The sequence below is a fragment of the Castor canadensis genome, chromosome 18 (assembly GCF_047511655.1).
Source record: "Castor canadensis chromosome 18, mCasCan1.hap1v2, whole genome shotgun sequence".
Lineage (NCBI taxonomy): Eukaryota > Metazoa > Chordata > Mammalia > Rodentia > Castoridae > Castor > Castor canadensis.
Window position 1 is genome coordinate 28,733,374 of NC_133403.1, and position 20,848 is coordinate 28,754,221.

Consider the following 20,848-nt stretch of genomic DNA (forward strand, 5'->3'; position numbering starts at 1 on the left):
CATCCTCAGCCCAATACATTATTTTTATATTAAAATTAACATGGCCACGTTGTGAAGTGGAAGGCAAAATGTGCCTGAAGTTTGTAAAAAAAAATTTATGAGGCTTCAAAGAAAAAGATGCTGGTGGTGTGGGTGCTCCCTCAGACCCCTGGATCCATACTCTTCGCCACTTGGTGGGTGGATGAGAGAATTTTCAGTTGATTTCAGGGTGTTTTATTATGTACAGTACACGTTCTTAGTATGTTATATTGCACATGTTTAATATATTATGGACACATTTTATAATATGCAATGTACTTAATATACAATACATAACAATATAGCTTTTTGAGACGTGGTTCACACGCTCTACATTCACTCATTTAAAGTGTACATTTCCACGGTTTCGGTATGTTCACTGACTTGAGCGTTCGTCACTGCGATTGCTACATTTTCATCACGTGGAAAAGAAACCCTGGATGCGTAAGCATTTCCTCCCCATCTCTGTCCGATTCCCTCCCCCAGTTTTAAGTAACCATTAATCTACTTTGAGTCTCTATAGATTTGCTTGTTCTTGATATTTTATATAAATGAAATCATGCCATATGTGTCTTTTTGGGTCTAACCTTTTTCATTTAACAATATTTTTAAGGTTTTGTAGCATGAATCGGTACTTCGTTCCTTTTTATGGCTGAATAATATTCCACTGTATGGATGTACCGTGTTTTGTTTATCCATTCATCCATCGATGGACATTTGGGTTGTTTTTACCTGTTGGCTGCCATGAACATTTGTGTGCAAGTTTTTGTGTGGACATATAGTTTCATTTCACCTAAGAGTAGAATTGCTGGGCTATATAGTAGCTCTGTGCTAAATTTTTAAGGAAAAGTCACTGTTTTCCAAATTGGCTGCACTATTTTCATTCCCATCAAGAGTATATGGGAGTTCCTGTTCCAGCATGTTCTTTTCAACACTTAGAAAAATGTGTGTTTTTTTTGTGATACTGGGGATCGAACATCCTGGGCCTTGTGCACGCAAGGCAAGGGCTTTACCATGTGTGTGACACCCAGTCCTTTTGTTTCTGAGACAGAGTCTTCCTGTTACCTCTGCCTGCTGCCTGGGCTAGCCTAAACAAAGGCCTCCTACCTCTGCCTCCCAAGTAGCTGGGATTATAGACACTTGCTACTCTAGCCATCTCAGAAGGCATGAAATGGTGTCTCACTCTGATTTGAATTTGCCTTTCCTTGGTTATTAGTGATGCTGAACATCTTTCTCTATGCTTATGACATGGACCATTTGTGTATCTTCAGAGCTGTATTTATTTAGGTCCCTTGTGGGCTGTTGGGTTACTTTTCTCTTTATTATTGACTTACAAAAGCTCTTTATATATTTTAGATCCAAATATTTCCTCCAAGTCTGTGGGTTGTCTTCTCCCCCTTTTTTAGCCTTATCTTTATTATCCTAAAATAAATTCATAAAGTTCAAAAGAATATTTTTAGGGCATGATTTTACGATATGATTTCATGTTAATGTAGGAATGTCGTAAACGTCATTGTTTTGCTCACACCTGTTGTTTCATGAGGGCTTTTGTTAAAAATCTATAGGGTTATCTAATACGATAATGGAGTTTTATTATTTAAACATCTGCATGAGTAAATCTTGATTTTTATGTTTTTGCAGTGCTAGGGACGGAACCCAGGGCCTTGCTAGGCACACACCTAGCTCCCCATGAATAAATCTTAATGTACAGATCTGGTAGCCTCTTAGCACAAAATTCTAGAAGTGCAACTACTTTGTCTAAGAGTGGGAATGCTGTAAGATTCACAGAGTCTTAAACCTCCTCTGCCCGCCCCACCCCTGTGGTGATGGAAGGGCCCGTTCAAGCCACTTACTCTTAGGAAACATAAGTTCTTCGCTGATTCTATGGATGAATTTTTGAATGTGTTTTTTTCTGGGTTGTCTGGATTCAGCTGTGCTACAACCTTATCTGGGGAAACACTTTTGTTTTCTGGTAGTGAGGTTTGAACTCAGGGATTTGCACATGTTAGGTAAGTGCTCTATTGCTTGAGCCACACTTTCAGCCCTTTTTGCTCTGGTTATTTGGGGATAGGGTCTCCGTTTTTGCTCAGGGTGGCCTGGACCATGCATGATCTTCCCATTTTAAACTTCCTGCTATAGCTGGGATGACAGACGGCTACTACAATGCCCAGTTTTTCCCTCCATTGAGATGGGTTCTCGTGAACTTTTTTGCCCAGGCTCTCCTCTAACCACAATCCTTCCAATCTCAGCCTCTCAGGTGCCTAGGTGTACAGGTGTCAGCCACTAGTGCCAGCCTGGGGAAAGAATTTTGAGGTTGATCAAAGGCACCTAGGCAGAATTGGCTAATTAAATCCCAAGTCATCTTTCAAGAAATGCAGTTTTTGTTTCTTTTGTACAAAAATCTTCAGGAATGAAAGCATCATGGTTGTGAAGTTCCCTGGGAGCCTCACTAAGTGGCAATTCTCTAAGTCCTTTGCCTGCTAACAGTGAGCACGGTCAACACCAGTTCCCACTCATTCTTGTTTGCATCATTAATTTGCCTCTTCCATCCTGGTGACAAAACGTATTCTGACAAAAGAGTTCATTTAAGTTATCCCTAAATTCTAGATGAGTAGAATTTGACCATCCAGGAAATCTAATTACCAGGCATACTGTGGCTTTAACCTATGATTGATCAATCCATTATCCATCCATCCATCTGTCCATCTGTCTGTCCATCCATCCATCCATCTACCCAATCATCTGTTTGTCCATCCACCACCTATCCACCCAACTATCAATCAACCCATCCATCCCCCACCCACCCATCTATCCATCCACCCACCCGCCTGTCCATCCATCTATTCATACATCCACCCACCTACCCATCCATCCACCCATCCATCCACCCCCCCATCCATCCACCCATCCATCCACCCACCTGTCCATCCATCCATCCATCCGTCTATCCATCCACCATCCAACAAACATTTCATGAGCACCTACCACATCCCAGTCATGGTACTGGGGAGTAGGAACACAAATACAAATTGAATTTATGGTTTCATGATTATAACCATTTGAAGTTCCGGAACCTCTTTGAAAATCTGAAGAAAATGTTGGATTCCCTTTGCAGAACCCCTGGTGCCCACACAGGCACACATGCACAATTGTGTGTTTATGGCCTCTTAGAGACCATTAACAGATATCCTAGGGAGTCTTCTTGGGGGCCATTATAGGTTACCACATTCAGAATCACTGTTATTTCAAAACTGAAACAGAAGCTGCAGTTATCACACAACACCTCAAATCTTCACCCCTAGTCAAGAAGTTCCTACTTCCTGTGGCAGAATTTGTGGACTTTGACAGTTGAATGTTGGTTCTCTGCATAGGAAATTTGGCTTGGGCTCCCTGGGGACATTTGATGACCCCTGAGAACAATTGGAGCTCTGACTGCCACTAAATACGTCAGGAAGAAGCAAGGACAAGCTGAGAAAAGAGGACACGCAGGCTGTAGGGGCCTCTCGGTGTTGGACACCTGGACTTCACCATGTGAGTGTGGACAAAATGAGAAAATACCTTTTTTCTACAGAAGGCAGCAATCCTACATAAACATGGGGGTCTCTGTCTGACTTAGGACAGCTGGCTAAGTTAGCTCCTTCCCCTCCAAACTCTTAAAAAAGACAAGGCTGTGGTTACTGAGTCTGGCCTGGCACCAGGGCCCCTTGGCTTCAGGGACAAATATCCTGGACTGGTTGAAACCCAGGCAGATATCTGTGGGCACAAAACAAAGCCAAGAGGCTGGCCTCCGAGGTCCTCAAGCGTGGGAGAACCACAATGGCATTTTGTGTGGTTTTCTCCATGGTGCAACCTCAGCCTTGCTCAACCACAGAGGGACTGTGATGAGTCCCATTAGGAGAGAGAAGGCACCTTTCTGGGGTGGCTGATTCCTAGGTTTTCCTTGCTGAATTCTAAAAGAGCTTGGGGGCCCCCATTTCCTTTCTTTGTCCTCAACATCATGAAGAAAGAATGTGGAAGTGTGAGAACAGAGGCAGCCGGCTGCTTCAGAGCAGGCACCGAGGCTCTAGAAAGCAATCTTGTGGTGAGTCCTGGATGTCTGGGCTGTCTGGGAACAGGTGAGCCGCGGCAGATGGGGTGGACTGTTGGTTTACACAGGGGTGGATTCCTCACGTACTTTAGTTCTTGGGGACTATGGCTCTCTTTTTGGCCACAGAGAAGCCAATGAGAGCTCCACAGGCACTATTGCAAACACTTTTTTTCTTTTTGTGATACTGGGATTTTAACTCAGGACTTTGTGCTCTCTGGGCAGGTCCTCTGCCACTTCAGCCACACCCCAGTTCTTTTTTGGTTTAGTTATTTTTCAGATACAATATCCTTATTTTTGCCTGGGGCAGGCCTCTTACTGTGATCCTCTTACCTCTGCCTCCTGCACAGCTGGTATTACAGGTGCACGCCACCATGCCCAGCCGTTCTTTGAGATCAGGTCTTGCTAACTTTTTTTGCCCAGGCTTGTCTCAAATTGCAATCTTCCTACCTCTGCTTTCCTCAAGGCTGGGATTTATAGGCATGAGCTACAACTTGGCCTACTGAAAGCAATTTGAGGATGATTTTGGGCCATTGACACCCAGTCGTGAGTTACGAAGGGGTTCCTATAAGGTAAATCTTGTGTTGTCCACTGGGGGAAATTAATGCCACATTAACTGCTGTTGAAGAATGTTACAGTGACACAAATCAGGGGCAGCACACTTTTCTTTAAAGGACCATCTGTCATTGCAACTGCTCAGCCTGGCTGTTGCCAATGACAATACATATATAAGTGGGCATGGTTGGGTTCCAATAAAACTTTATTTGCAAAAACAGGGAGTGGACCACATTCAGGTGATGGGCTGTAGTTCTCTGACCCCTGATCTCAAGTCACAAGCCTGGAGCTGTGTACTTATATTGGGCCCACCTGACAGATGAGGAGCACGTTCAGAGGTTTCCTTGCTTGCCCAAGGCCACTCAGCTGGTAATTGATGAGCACCGATTCTGGTTTCATTGCATGAAGTGGCCTGAAGGATCGGAGGTATAACGATGATGTTATTGTAAGTATTAATTACATGTTAATTGATGCTAACAGTAAAAGCATTAATTGAAAATCTGCCAAGTGCCTTATGTGGTAGTATGTCTTAAATGTTGTGTGTCTTCTGAAAATTTTGTGTGTTGAACTCCTAACCCTCCAGGTGGTGGTTTTAGGAGGTAGGGGCTTTCAGAAGATGACTAGGTCATGAGGGTGGAGCCCTCAGGACTGGAATTCGTGCCCTTGTTAAAAAAAAAAAAAAAGCTCCAGACAGATCACTCACTCCTCCCATCAAGTGATGTCCCATGAAGAAGCGGCTCTCAAAAGACACTGAATCCATGAGTGCCTCAATCCTGCTCGTCTCAGCCTCCAGAACTGTGAGTAACAAACATTTGCTTTTTCTTAGCAGCTCAGTTTTTTTTTTTGGTGGCACTGGGATTTGAACTCAGACCTCACACATGCTACACAGGCACTCAACCACTTGAGCCACTCCACCAGCCCTATTTTTTGTGTTGGATTTTTTTGAGATAGGGTCTCATGAACTATTTGCTTGGGCTGGCTTCAAACCATGATCTTCCTGATCTCTGCCTCCTGAGTAGCTAGGATTACAGGCATAAGCCACCAGTGCTGGGCAGTTTGTGGTGTTTTGTGATTGCACCCCAAGCAGACTAACAAGGGTTAACACAAGTCATCCCCACCCTTCACCTGATGCTATTACTGTCACCGCAAGGGACCTGAGGTATAGCTCAACCACTTTTCCCAAGTCACACAGCCAAATTTGACCTACTAAGCTAAGTCACATGGCTAGGCTGTGGGGTAGGATTTGAACTCTCACCTCACTGTGCTCTATTCCTTCCCAGTTGCTATCTTGAAACCTGCAGGCTGCAGGGATATTCCTTTTACCATCTGATAGGACCTGGGACCTGAGCACTTAGACTGCAGCCCCGAGTAGGGACCTGGGCCTTGCTGCCAGTGTTACCCCTTCAGCAGTTGGGTCAGGATGACCTTACGAGATGGTGCTGTGTGGCGGGGCTATACCAATGCCAGAAGATCTTTTATTATTTCCGTAAATATAAAAGAAGATCTCTTAGATTTTTCATGCAGAGCTCCCAGTGAGGGTCTCATTCTGTAGAGACAGCTGGGTGGGAGTCTGAGGAGGAGCAGAATGGGAGGCTTGGGGATCATCAGAAATGCCAGGGGCCCCAGGTTGCTGGATGTGATGCCAGCTGGGGGGAACCCGAGGCCCAGGACCCCTGAGCAGATAGACTCAGTCCTCAGCATCCTCTAGCTGGGTCTGGGGACAGGGCCCACCCATCCTGCCTCTCCTGAGTTCGGTGTTTGCCTCTGAGTCACAGCTCCTAGCGGGAAAACAAAACTTTCTGTACCTAGGGGAAGAGGGGGATCTCAGTTTTTCAAAAATAGGAAAGGCAGCTCTGTTGCTATGACAATTTCTCATGTTTTCAAATTTTTCTCCTTTTTTTTTAATGACCCACATAAAAAGGTACATCCAGCCTCTTTGGAAAAATACACAGAAAAATCTCCATCTCATGCACAATTTGAGTGGACCGAAACGACAGTGGCCAGGACAGTCGGTTAGGCCTCTGAGGGCTCTGGGATGACTGGCGTGGGGACCCCATCGCACATCACTAGCGAACCTCAAAAGGTCACCACAGATCCACCACAAACGTGTCTCTTACAGAAGCTGCTGGAAGATTCTTAAAATAATTTGTACGAGGTGGGTTTTTATGAAGGATTACTCATGGTGTTCCTGTGATCCTTTCTATTTCTAAAGACACAAGTCTTGGTGACTCGTGCATTGTAGGGATGGCATCAGACATTGATTAATTTGATCTTGTAGTTCCTCTTGGTGTTCTGGGGTCAGTTTGCCCAAGATTTCCGGTTTCAAGTAGTTCTGTAGGCCCTTAAGGAGCAGGTGGACTCAGGTTCTGGGATCCTGATGCAGGGTCCTGGGGGCAGGGCCTGGGTGCAACTCTGGGGCCTCAGTTTCCCCATATGTAAAATGGGAGCAGTTCAGAAAAGGTACAGGGAGACAGAGATAACGGAGAAGGGGGGCAGTGATCAAGTGAATGAGGTACGTGGAAGCAGTTGGTGACTTGGGGTAAAGGTGCTTCAGTAGAAGTTCTCTTCCTATCCCACCCAAGGCAGCGGTGATGATGAGGTGGGATTTGTCAGACACTTTTAGGAGGGGTCCTGGGCAAATCCGCCATTCTTGTCTTGTCTCTTCAAGGGGTCCATTTTCGTTTGCTCTATATTTAGGGCTTCTGTCTGGATTCTTCTGGTAAAAAGGGATCCTCTAAAGAGAAGATAAGGGTTGGTGGCCATGGACGTGCCTGAAGACTTGGTGTCCGAGGTCATGAAGAGTTCTGGTCCCTGCAGACTTGAGGACTTGGGTTTTCCCGACAGAAGAGGACAGACAGCCAAGCTGCAGGTTGTAGGTTGGTAGGTGGGGCTGGGGTGGGCTGGGTGGGGAGGCAGTGGCCAGTGTCTGGCTGAGGCTGGAGGAGAAAGGGCAGAGACTGGAATGACTGAGATCGTGAACTCCCTGGCCGGCCCCTGATCAGTATGTGCCAGATGTTCCTCTAGGGACTTCACAGGTATGACTTTCTTTCTTTCTCATAGTGTCATCCCTGCCCACGAGGGCCCATTGCCATCCATGTTGCAGAGAATGAAATGGGAGCTCAGGGAGCTCAGAGAAGGGAAGTACCTTTCCTTAGGGCACACAGCAGTGAGTGGCAGAGCTGAGATGAAACCCAAGCACTAGACTCTTGTGCCAGCATGTGACTCACTTCCTCCATGTGCAAGAATGAGGTGTTCAGTGCAAGGCCAGAGGCAGAAGGGAGACAGGCTTCCAGAAATAACTACCATACCCGGTGTTAAGGGTTCATTTTGAATCCCATGCCATGCACTGGACACACATGATCTGAAGAGTTCTGCTAACTGATCTTGCAAAGTTGAGATTACTGTCTCCATTTTGCAGAAGGGTAAGGGCAGCCCAGACAAGGGAGGTGGCTTTCCCAATGTCACACAGCAAGAAAGTGGCAGGCTTCACTGGGCATAGGGGTGCTCAAGTGCAACCCCAGCACTCAGGAGGCTGAGGCAGGAGCAGCATGAGTTCCAGGTCAACCTGAGCTGCATAGTAAAACCCTGTCTCTAAACAACAAGAGCTGGCATAAAGCTTGGTGAAAGAGCACTTGCCTAGTACCCAGAGGCCCTGGGTTAAAATCCCAGCACCGAAAAAGAAAAAGAAAAATGTGGCAGGCTTGGAATTGAACTCTGGTCTTTCTGACCTTAAAAGGTTTTTGTGTGTGTGTTTTAAAGGTTGTGTTCCTGAGCTCTTGGATGTAAAACACAGTGGTTTTGGGGCTTTTCATCCATTGCAAATGGCTCTTCCTAACAGCTGGCCCTGGGAGGGAGGTGCAGAGAAAGGTCTGCTCCCACAGAGGTGCTGAGAAGTTACCCAGTGATGGGCTCAGAGAAGTGGGTGGGAGGTGGTCATGCAACTGGAGAGCTGGGCAGGCAGGAGAAGCCTGTGTCCACACATGTGTGTGCATGTGTATATGTGGCTATGTCTACATGTGAGTATGTGTGCATGCATGTGTGCGTATTCATGTGTGTATGTGTATTTCTCCCGTGTGTGCACACGTGTGTATTCACATGTGCATGTGTATGTGTGAATATGTCTACATGTGCACGTGTGTATGTAGCAAGGCAGGGGATCTCTGAGAATTGGGAAGAGCCAGCAGTTGCTCAGGGCTTGCTGTGTGTCACTGAATGCTTTCTATCCTTCTCTGGACGTCCACTCCACAGGCTGGGAAATGGAAGCTTTCTCAGAACCGGTTACCAGCAGAGTGACGTGCAGAGCAATATCACCTGAGAGTTGAGGAAGAATCACATGACTCACGACAGCTCAGAGCTCGCCCCGTCCCCACCCAGGAGAAGTTGGCTGGAACAACCCTTCTGGGCCTCACACCTCGGGGCTGGGCAGACACCAGCCTCAGAGCTGGGGTCTCCTCACTCCTCACCCTGAGGGCCCCTGCTGCTCTTAACCCTTTCCAGCCTAGATGAGCACTGGCTGAACTCCAGCATCCTCTTACCTCCTCAGCTCAGTTCCCAGACTGGCTTCTCACGTCTGCATTTCCTTGACCTCCCTCCCTCCCCAAACCTCCAGAACTCCCAGAGCTCCAGAAGCTCATTGTCCTGCTCCTCCCAGCCTGGTCTGCAGGCAGGAGAGTGGACCTCACCTGTACCTGAACACACACCTCGTCCTGCAAATCCTGTGTCTAATAAAACTTTTGCTTGGAGTCCTTGGAGTGTCACAGCGTCTGACACCAGATCGATGCTGGACTCTTCTGTCTTGCTGAATTTGACTTTGCATTTGACTCTTTACTCCCACCTTTAGGACGTGCTCATTTCCTAAGAATCCTTCCTTATAACTAAGGAGTTCTTAGAAAGCATCCTATCTCATTGAAAATGGGGTCCCCAGTGTTCAGGCTTCTGGGGATGAGATGTGGCTACCCTGATCACCATGGAGATCATGCCACTGAACCCGTGTTGAGCACTGACTGAGTCAGGGAGGAAGGCGGCTTTCCCTAAGCCATGTGGCCCATCCACACCCTAAGGGAAGTCCACACTTGAGACTTACAGAGGACCCTTCATGTCACACAAAGCACCTTTGAAGATCCCTTTTGGCTTGGGAGCCTCTTCCTTGAACCTGTTTAGCCATCTAAGGGCCAGGAAGGTGGAGGAAATCATTTAGCTTGAACTGGAGTTTCAGAAATCCATGATCACTAATAAAAACCAATCCCAGACAGATTCCAAAGGGTTTGTGAGTTAAGACCCATCTATACCAGGTCAGCCAATCCTGGACTGGGTTACTGGAGACCCGGCCTCAGGCTCTGTCTTCTAGGCAGTGGAGCTTTGCTGTGGGATAGTGTGGGGTGAGGATCAACCCCTCCACACACAAACTGGCAGGCGTTGCTGATTCATCACAGAGCTCTTCCCAGCCAGTCTGGATGTGACCCTCAGCTCCTGTAACACAGAACTCCAGGAATCCAGACCTGACAATTGAGCCAGGCATCCAAGGAAAGCTTCCTTCTCCACCTTGACTCTACAGAGTGCTCCCAGGGGTGTAGACAGAGTCTCTTGCATGACCTGAACGACCTCATGTCTCTCTCAAGCATGCCTACGTCAAGACTTAGACTTCAAAATCCTATTTAAAACAACAAAAACAAAAACATCCTTTCCACTCCAGGAAAGAAAAACCCATTTTTCCACCATGTTCAAAAATATACCCAAGGCCTATGCTTTGGATTGGCTGGCAGCCACCTGGTAATGGTGATTGGCCAGGAAGCCTGGTGCGTTTTCCCTTTGGACCTATCAAGCTGCGTGTTACTACCCCCACCTCCAGATCCAAGGGCCTAAGCCTCATTACAGCCTCCACCACTCAGGAGGGGAGGCCTGGGGTAGCAGCATCCAGCTCAGAGGAAGCGTCTCTTCTGGGGTTCCCCCATGACACATGTGTCTTCCTGCATGGTGACCTCGACCTCTTCTTTCTCTTCTCTCCTCCCCTTTCTCCTGCTCCTCCTTTCCTCCTTCTTCATCCCCCCTTTCCTTTTCCATCCTTCCCTTCCCCTCTTTCTCACCTCTTCCTCTGAGGCTCAGAGAGGTGAAGGGACTGGCCCAGGTCACACAGCTTAACAAGTCTGATAACAAAACCCACTATGCTGTGGGTTACTTGCTCCAGACCCATTTCTATATGTTGCTAATTGAAAGGTCCCTGTTTATGACTTATGTGAGTGAGCATCAGAATTTTCTGGATGCTCCAAAAAACCCAGATGCTGGGTGCTTCCCAGAAGTTCTGAAGGAGCAGGGGGCAGACGGCCTGAGGGTTTGCATTTTTACCAATTCCCACAGGTGAGGGGGCTGTTGTGCACCTGGAAACCACACGTTGGGCACCAGTGGTGACGTCAATAACTAACCTTTCAATGGCAGTGTGCAGGATTTCCTCTGCTTTGACTAGGAGTCTTCAATCAGAGCTTCTCTGCTACTAACTGCTGACCTTGGGTTAGTCCCATGTCTTCTCTGGGTCCAGTGTTCCCATCTGGACAAGTAAGGGTTTGAATGAGATATGTAGACCCCTAGACACACTTAGTAGAGGTGGGAGGAGAAGGATTTGGAGTCAGAGAGGCTGGGTCTGGCTTCTGACTCTAGGGAGCTGTGTGACTTAAAAACATTTTTTAATAATCAGATTGTTGTACAGGGGTGCATTGTGACATTTACAGAAGTGCTTATGATGTATCGTAGTTGAATTTGCCCCCTGGCTGTGGGACTTTGAGCAAATGATTTAACTTCTCTGTGCTTCCTTATTGTCTACAGTGGAAGAGTTAGCACAGATGATTTTCAAATGTAAGTCTTGCTGAGTGAAAGGCTGGGGGTGGTGGAAGAGAGGAAGGTTGAGGTCTCAGGCTGCTTGGATGATGCTGTGCCCCTCAAATGGGCCATGTGGGGGGACTTGGGGAAGTGATTAATGCCGTCATCTCAGGAGTGGGTGAGTTATCCAGGAAGGGGAGTCTGCTGAAAGGCTAAGTTTGGCCCCTTCCTCTCTGGGTCTCGTGCAGCTGCTGGCCTTCTGTTTTCCACCATGGGACGAACATAGCGTGAAGCTCTCACCAGGTGCAGCTCCTTGACATTGGACTTCCCAAGCCTCCAGAAACACAAGCCAAATAAACTTCTGTTGCTTATAAATTACTCAGTCTTGGGCGTTCTGTTGTAGCAGTGGAAAACACTCTAAGCTGGATGATGAATGACGTTCTCCCAAAGGCCCAAGACTCTGAGGCCCAGAAGAGGGCTGGCATCTATCCTCTCTTCCTCCTTTTCCCTCCCCTCTTTCTTCCCTCTCCTACCCTTCCTCTCCCTTCCCCTCTTCTTTTCTTATTTATAAATGCTGTTTCAGGCAGTCTTGACTTTGGAATCAGACAGACCTGGGTCCCACCATGACTGCCCATGGTGGTGTGGCCTCAGTATTCACATCTGTAAAGTGGGCGGGCCACACTGCTGGCGTCGTTCCCAGTTCAAATACCTTTCTCCATGGAAGCGTGGCATGGGTCGTGCACAGAGAGAGCCCAGTTGCTATTTCTCTGGTCTGTTGGCTAAGGGCCGGCTCTAGAGCTGGACAGCCCAGTTGGAACTGCAGCTCTGCCTTGTACCAGCTGGGAATGCCGGCCAGAGACGTAACTTTCTGAGCCCTGATTTCCTTATGGGAGAAAGGGGGGGAGGTAGGAATATCTATGTCCTGGGGCTGCTAGAGGGTTAACAGAGTACCCTGCATTCTGTCTGGCTCTTGGGTAATTAGATGGGTCCACTGGTGATGGTGACACACAGCTGAGGGACCAGGCACCCTACTTGGTTCTGGGGACAAGGCAGGTAACAAAATATTCCCCAGGGAGCTCCCAGTGCAAGCAAGAGAGACACCAAACAGGCAGGACAAGGTGGCATCAGTGCCCCTGTGATGGGTGAAGTCCAAGGACCCAGGGGAGCCCAGAGCAGCACCCCCAGGGGTCAAGGAAGACTTTCTGGGCAAGGAGGTGATCTCCAACCAAGCTGAGCACTGATGAGGGAGCAGGAGGGCATCGGGCCTCAAGCAGGGGCCGGAACAGCATTCAGGAGGCAGGAACAGAAGACACAAAGGCCTAGAGTGAGAGAACCCCCAGTCTCCTGGTAGGCCAAGCTCTGCACCTCCTGGCCTGGACAGACACACTTTCCTAGCAGCCTGGCCGCATGTGCTCCTGGTTTGCGCTCAGACAGCGGACGCCACTCCAGCAGCTCTAGGCAGCCAGAGGGGCGGGTCATCCCCGGCTGGCTACACTGCCACAGAGCCCTACCCTGGCTGGCAGAAGGGCTGGCAGCACCAGCCTCCCTCGGCAGCCCCCACTCCGTGCAACTGGCGCCCCCGCCCTCAGCAGCCCTGCTTCCTGCTCTGCCCCTCCCTCTTCTCCTCCCTCCAGCTGTTTCTCTGGCTGAGTTCTGTCCCTGTCCCATTCAGGGTAGCAGCCCTGGTAAGCTCAGGACAGTCTCCCGGCAGAGTGGGGCTCCTGCCAAGCCTCCCTTGGGGAGCTGCAGGGGGCTGCGCTCTGGGGGATGCCGAGGAGAGGAGATCTTGAATGAATTGAGCCAATTGCTTTGGCAAACAGCCACTGTCACAGGAACCGTGTCACTGGGAGGAAAAGAAGCGGGTTTCAAGTTCCCTGAACTGCTCTGAGAGGAGTGGTCCGAGGCCACAGGAACCCTGGGAAGACCTGTGAGAAGGTATTGCACTTGGCTTTGATGCCTCCCTAGAGGGGCCTGGGATGGGGAGCACAGCAGAGAGAAACATCAGGTTCTTATGATTTAGCATTTACCAAGCAGAAAAGGGTTTCATTGTTATTTTCAGATTTCAAAAGTAATGCATATTATTTGTAAAAAAAACAGCAACGATGTGTATCTCAGTACACACACACACACACACAGCAACGATGTGTATCTCAGTACACACACACACACACACACACACACACAGAGTTTCCCCATCTACTTTGGAAATCTATTTGGTCCTTGATCACAGATTTTGAACTTCTTTCCGGTCACCTATATTCCTCCGATACACATTCAGTGGGAATGATGGTGTGGAATTTATTTATTTGTTGTATTTGCTTCTGTTTCCTTCTCTTTATTATAAATGGTGCTTTAAGGACGCTTCATCTAGCAGTCATCTTTGTGTATTTGTTCTGCCGACTTTTAAGACATTCGAGCCTTTGTCCCCAGCGGGTTGTGCCTGGCATTATATTGGGTGAACTCTTCTCCAGCCTCACCCGCATCGATGCTATTCATCCTTCAAACTTTTCCGGTGAGATGTCGGGGCTGTTATCTGGGTGCTTCACTTTGCATTTCTTCATTAATGCTGATTATCTGTAGTCAGTTTATGGTCGTTTTTCTTCTGGGATATCCTGGCTAAGTCTGTTCCCATTCCCCACCCCTGACAATAAGAGTTCTTTGCACATGAAACGCAGGCTGGAGCCCTCTTGAAAATCTCCCACCCCGCCCGCCAGCATTCTCCCAGCTTTCCAGGGAGTGCAGGTTAAATGAGGGGACACCAACACAAATAAACACAGGACAATCAAGTCACTGCTACTTGATGATGTCTGATGGCGCGCGTGTCTCAGAGGCCAGATCACGGGTCTGAGGTCCCACAGTGAGGAAGTAGCTGCAGAGGTCTGGGCCTGTCCTCTCTTTCTCTTAGGAAGGCCTCAACTTCCCTTTTGTGCCCACTACCTCCTTTCCCAGACAGATCTTCTGTGCAGTTCTGATGTCTCCCAGAAGAGGCTCCTCTCTCAGGCTACCTACATCATCCAGGCCCCCTTGCCGGAAAGGGGTGGCTCTGGATTCTCTCCTGAAAGAAGGTTGGACTTGAACTTGTGACACTCGAACAATGAGTCAGGCACATTTCTGGCAGCCCAGAGAATGTCTCTGGACTCCGCCAATACTTTAAGACATAAACTTGACTCTGGGCTCCTTTCTGGCTTGGCCTCTTCCCAGAAGCCCCTGCTCCACTAGGTCAAGGTCTGTCTGCTAGTTCCTCTCAGCGTCTGTGCTCCCTCACCACCGCTCCTACACTCTTTTGTACTGGACAGTCATCTGGTCTGTCTATCCTGCTAGCTGGGCCTCCTTGAGGCCAGACCTGGGTGTTACTGTCCTTGGGTCCTTAGTCCAGAGGTTAGGGTAGGTTCTTAGAATAGTGTGCATTGGAAAGAATAGCCAGGCCTCAGTTTCACCATCTACTAAGTAGGCTGGACTGAAGTTCTGTCTTAGAGGTCTACCTGTGAATGTCTCTCCCTTTGCAAATGCTTTACTGAGGTGATTTCCTTTAATCTTCGCCATGGCTGTAAGATTAAGTTACTAGCAATACGTCTGCTTTACAGGTTAGAAAACCCAGGCCTGGAAAGAGTCCTAGAGATACCACAGGGCATCATGGTTACAGGGTCAGTTGGTGCTGGCTTGCCGCCTGATGACTAGGTGCGTTCTTTATTTTTGTGCCTCAGTTTCCTCATCTATAAAATGGAACTGAATAGCAACTACCACGTAGGAGTACTATAAGGATTAAGTGGGAGAGGTTGTCATGTCATAAGAGAGCTATAAACATGAGTTATTATTCTCACGGTCATTTCTATACCACCACACTATCCACAGCTGTGACATCCATCTGTGTCAAACAGGAATTAATAAAGATTTCCTCATAGTGCGTTATTAACACTCAGATTCCCATTGACGTTCCAGAAAACCAAAGGCCCACTGCCTTCCCTTCGAGTTACGCTGTGCGGTGCGGTCATTGCTGTCAATTGCAAGGCTATAAAGTAGACTCAGAAATTCTCACGGTGTAATTAATTCCCAGACCACCTGGATCAGAATAATCGTGGATGTTTTTTAACGCTTCAGTGTTTGAGTGGCTGGGGGTGTAGCTCTGTAGAGCACTTGCTTAGCATATGCAAAGCCTTGGGTTTCATTCCCAGCAACCCCCTCCCTCCCCCCCCACACACTCACACACACTCAAAAAGCAGGTGGGTTATGCTACCTTATACCTGTAATTCCAGCTACTTAAGAGGCAGAGATCTGGAGGATCAAGGTTCAAGGCCAGTCTGAGCAAAAAGATAGTGAGAGCCCATCTCAATCAATAAGCCAGGAGTGGTAGAGTGTGCCTGATCTCAGCTACCCAAGAGGCTGTCAGTAGGAGGATCATTGCCTGAGGCCAGCTCCGGACAAAACTGAAAAATAGCCTGAAAAATAGCTAAAGCAAAAAGAGCTGATGGTGTGGCTCAAGTGGTGGAGCTCCTGCCTAGCCAGTGTGAGGGCCTGAGCTCAACTCCCAGTACAGCCAGAAAAAAGATTAGACTCTCTGAGGGTGAGGTTTGGATGTGCACGTTGAGCCAGCTCTCCAGGAAATTCAATGCCCCTCAAAACTTGAGCACCACCGATCTAGAGCTAAAGAGTTTTGTCTTTTTTTTTTTTTTTAACAGTACTGTGGTTTGAACTCAAGGCCTTGTGCGTGCTACACAGGCACTCTACCAGTTGAATCATGACCCCAGCACTTTGTCCTATAGTTTGTTTTTCAGATAGGGTTTTGTGCTTTTGCCTGGGGGCCATTCTCAGACTGTGATCCTTCTGTTTACGAATAGCTGAGATTACAGGCATGAACCACCATGCCCAGCCCCTCCAGTTTTGCTCTTTGTTCAGGCGTCTAGGTTCTTTGATGAGGTTTCTTTTTCCTTTCTAAGCAGATATCTGTGCACTTCTGTGACACCACATGTTCTGTGTCAGCAGTTGAGGCCAAGGGATTTGTTGGAGAAGTGAAACTTTGTCTTACAGTACCACTAAAAGTCAAATCATGTTAGTTACTCCAGTGTGGGGGCTTTGAAATTATTTAAAGTCACAGAATCCTTTTGTCAAATGAAAGCAGACAGGAAGAGCAATTTCAAAGTAGATAAAAATGGAGTTTTTCTGGTTGAGAGAGAAGTGGAGGTCTCCAGGCTACAGCTCACTACACCTCCCTTTTGGTGCTGAAGGACTTCTAGAAATTCTGAGCGCTCTGTGGGGTGGGTGCAAACTGCAAACCTACTCCAGGAGTTAAGAGGTCTGACTTCTAAACTTTTGTTGAACCTTTCCCAGCACTGGGGTTTGAACTCGGGGCCTTGTGCTTGCTAGGCAGGCATTCCACCATACCTCAGCCCTTTTACTTTAGCTTATTTTTCAGGTAGGGTCTCACATTTTTACCCAGGGTCAGCATTGAACTGTGATCCTTCTATCTCCACCTCCCATGGAGCTGGAATGAGAGGCTTGCACCACCGTGCCTGTTTGTTGGACTTGTGTGATCTTTGGCAAGGTTTTCCCACTTTCTGGCCACAATTGTACCCACCCTGTTAATAAGGATGGTTGAATGTTGTTTCAGCTAGCATTAGCTGCAGTAACAAATAGCCCCAAGCATGTATAATGGCTCAAAGAAGACACACATTTATTGTAAGTCAGGTTTTTATTTATTTATTTTTCTTCTGAGATGGGATCTCACTATGTTGTCCAGACTGGTCTCAAGTGACTCTCCTGCCTCGGCCTCCTGTGAGGTCACAGGTACAGGCCACCACACTGGCTTAAGGAGGGTATTTCTGTTCCTTGTGATAGTTTAGTGACCGATCTTGGGTCCCCACTGTCTCCTTGGACATCAGCATTGTTGGCAACTAACTGACAGGTGAAAGGAGTGTCTACGTGCCATGTTTGAATCTGGAAGTGTCACCTCTGGTAGTCTTGTGGCCAGTCTGGCCCCAAAAGAGGATGGGATATGGAGTTGTAGCGACAGCAGCGCTTACTCAGCTGTAGCCCTGTCTGTGTGAAGGGAAAAGGATCTTTGGGGGTCCGTCAGTGGTAGAGAGTGCCTGTGTAGCCAGCACAAGGCCCCGTCCCACCCACAAATACGACCCTTTGGCTCTTTTTCTATTCTTTATTTAGTTAGAATGATGACCTCAGGCTCTCCAGGTGCTCTCCTATTTGCAAGGTGACGTGCTGAGTGAACGCCCCAAAGCGAGGCCCCTGAACACGGAGCTCTGGGGAGCAGAAGCAATGACCACTCCCTTTTTCTCTTGGGAAAAGAACAACAGTTTCCTGAGTGTGTTACATTGACAGAGTATTCGACGATTTCCAGATCCACCTCACTAACTCCTCCTGCAGATATATGCGGCCAGAATTGTCATCACCCCTTATAGGTGAGGAAATGAGGCTCAGAGAGGCAAACGGACTGGAACCAGGCCACACAGCTCCTAAGCAAAAGAACTGGGATTTGAACTCTGAAAAACCTACTTCTGTCTTAGGGTCCCATTGCACATTGGTATGTTCTTGGGATTGCATTCGTGTGTGTGGTTAGGGTGGGGATTTTCCTTAAGCTGGACTTCCCCTGGGCTGAGCATAAAGGAAGCAGAGGCTTCAAGTTATTTTCTAGGTCCTCAAATGGGCTGAGGTTGCTGGCTAAAAGGCAGCTGGGTGGTGGTCCTGGCTTGGCAAAGCCCAATGTGACTGAGTATTACAGAATCTGGCTACGAAAAGGGGAAGGCCCAGGACATGAGGGTGTCTTGAGGTCATGGGTGACATTCAGGCCTTGACTGGGTTGGACCCAGAGTAGGTGCTTCTAGCAACTTCCTATAACCAAACCCTGGTGAAGTGAAAGCTCAGCGGCGTAGGAAGCATTTCTGTCCCTGAGGCTCACAAGGGAGGGGAGAACAACCTGTGTCAAATACTCACTCAACAAACGCTCAGGTACTCAGGCACTCCACAGGGTAACAGTGATGAAGCAAGTCAAGAGTCTTCCCTTGGGGATCCTGCCGAGGGACCATGGGGAGGGTACACTTGCTCCCACTTTAGAGATTAAGAAGGTGAGACCCTAATTAGTTGAATGACATTCCTAGAATTAGGATTTGGGTTTTTGTTTCTAGACCCACTGCTGAGAGGTCAGCCTTAGGCCAGACCTTGGATTTTGGGAAAGAGCCTGTTGTTGGCAGCCACTTTGTGTTGCTTCTGGCTTCAGGACATGCAGGGAGCTATATCAGGGAACAAGCTGGTTTATTTCCCTTTGAGTCTCTACATTTTTGCAGCAAGGGGCACAAATTTGAACGTGCTGCTGGATGGAACCCAGAATCAGCAATTTTACATGGTTCTATAAAAGAACAAAATGTTCGTGTCAGATAGCATTGGCTAGTTGCATGGCAATGAGCAGTGAGCACAGAGCCATGTGTTCCAGAACTCAGCTCCCAGCTTTGCCCCCTGACTTTCTGACCCCTTCAGCTTCTCATTCAGGGTCATAGTGGGATCAACTGAGTTAAAACACACAAAGTCCAGTGCGGGGTGTGGCCAGCCACTGACCTTTTTATTACTATTCTTGGGAACTTGGCTTTGACATTTGGGTTGCCTTGTGCCTTTGTGTTTCCAGGCTGGAGAAAGTCCTGTGGGCCAGTCCATTGGCACATGTCTGACCCACGTCTGGGCTGTGTTGCGGGGGCCCTCAGGCCTCCTCCGCACATGTTATGGCAATGCTGGAAGTACCAGGAGCTGAGTCAGCAGGAACATCAGTTGCCGTCCAGGCTGGCGTCAGGATCGGTTCTGCTTTCTTGGGGACAGGACTTGGTTTCTGTGATCACAGCCCTGGGCTCCTGCTGACATAGCTCTGGTGCAAGGAGGTGGGGAGAGGTGAGAAACAGCTGGCACACTCTGTTTTCCTCCTGGAAATCAAGGATGAGACACAGGTGCACCAGTGGGGAAAGGTGTGGAGGTGTGGGGCAAGGGTGGACTCTGTAGGCAGGCAGACCTGAGCATGGGCAAATTGCAAATCATATAACCAATCCGTGCCCTGTTTCCTCTTGTCTCAGGGGTGTTGAGTGCCTGCTGCGTTCTGCACCTGAAGTAGGTGCACAATAAATGACCTAGGGTATTGGCAACAAGTAGGGGACATTTCAAACATGCTCATCCCTTGTTATCTGGATTTGTTTGAACAGCTTTCAGAACCTATGAATTCCCGTGTATGAGATAAAGTAAGAGTTCACGTAGCAAGTGTGTTAGATTCTTGTTGCTGCTATAACAACAAAGTCCAAATGCATTTTCTTATACTTTTAGAAATCAGAAGTCCCAGGCAGATTTCACTGGACTAAAATTCACTGGGGGTACAGGAGATTGTAGGGGACCACCTGCTCCTGGCCTTTTCAACCTCTACAGGCTGCCCCTCCCCAGGCTCATGATCTCTTCCTCCACCTTCAAAGCCAGCTCATGAGTCTCTTATGACGCATCTCTCCGTTCCCCCAGTCTCCCCTTTGGTTTATGAGGACCTGTGGGATCCATGGGGCCCCTCTTGAATGATTTGTCTCTCCTTTCCATTTCAAGGTCCTTAGTTTAATCCTATCTGCAGAGTGCCTTTTGCTATATGCACACATTCTGGGGATTAGGCTGCAGGTGGATCTGGGGGGCCCTATTGCTCTGCCTACTATCACAGTAAGGCATCTCCCACACTTTGAGCTGCATCTGTCTCTCTCCTGAATTTGGATCTTGAGGGTTCAGGTGGTCATTCTACTTATGGTGTAGACCAGCACAGCACTGACCAAAGAGAACGGATGTGGGTGTGAACACCTAGCGGGCTGAACCAATCACCCTGAGAGGTCATTAGGTCTGGCCTCACCCCAAAGATCAGATCCCACCACCCCATTTCTGCCTCTTTCTAAGTGTGTCTTTCTGCTTCTGGCCCTGCTACTGACTGCTTCTCTCTCTCTCTCTCTCTCTCTCTCTCTCTCTCTCTCTCTCTCTCTCTCTCCATGTCACACCCTAAGAAAGACCACCTTCTTGGTTCACCTAGTTTTGTCACAGTCTCTACTGGGCCCCTTGGGGTTCACATTTCTCTCTGATGTAGTGACTTGAAGTGATGTATTTGTTTGTGCTTTTACAGTTGGGCTGAGTTCTGTAGGGATGGCTCATCTCTGCTCCACACAGAGTATCACTTATGGGCTGCATTCAGTCGGAAGCTCAACTGGGGGCTGGACCATTTAAGACGTCTTATATCCTTTGGGGACTTGCCCTGTCTCTCTTCATGTGACCTATTTCTCTAATGAGACTGCTGGAAGTTCTCTACCTGGAGACTGGGGCTCTGCAGTACAGAAAGTGAAGTTGCCAAGCCTCTTGAGACCTAGGTCTGGGACAAAA

At 48.2% G+C, this 20,848-nt stretch overlaps 1 protein-coding gene, 1 long non-coding RNA gene and 1 other non-coding gene across 3 annotated transcripts in view; all 3 read left to right on the forward strand.

Annotated features, from left to right (window-relative positions):
* The first annotated feature begins 3,526 nt into the window (after positions 1 to 3,526).
* LOC141419123 (small Cajal body-specific RNA 3) lies at positions 3,527 to 3,672 on the forward strand. The gene has a single exon (XR_012443783.1).
* Positions 3,673 to 5,256: 1,584 nt separating this feature from the next.
* On the forward strand, positions 5,257 to 9,419 carry LOC141418810 (uncharacterized). The gene is made up of 4 exons (XR_012443458.1): positions 5,257 to 5,454; positions 6,579 to 6,812; positions 7,355 to 7,533; positions 8,906 to 9,419. It is a non-coding gene; the product is annotated as an uncharacterized lncRNA (long non-coding RNA).
* Positions 9,420 to 13,021: 3,602 nt separating this feature from the next.
* Positions 13,022 to 20,848, forward strand: part of Cmklr1 (chemerin chemokine-like receptor 1) — a 40,859-nt gene continuing 33,032 nt past the window's right edge. Inside the window, exon 1 of the mRNA XM_020173921.2 lies at positions 13,022 to 13,402. The gene's annotated coding sequence lies outside the window, so the exon portion shown is untranslated. The remainder of the gene's footprint in view (positions 13,403 to 20,848) is intronic.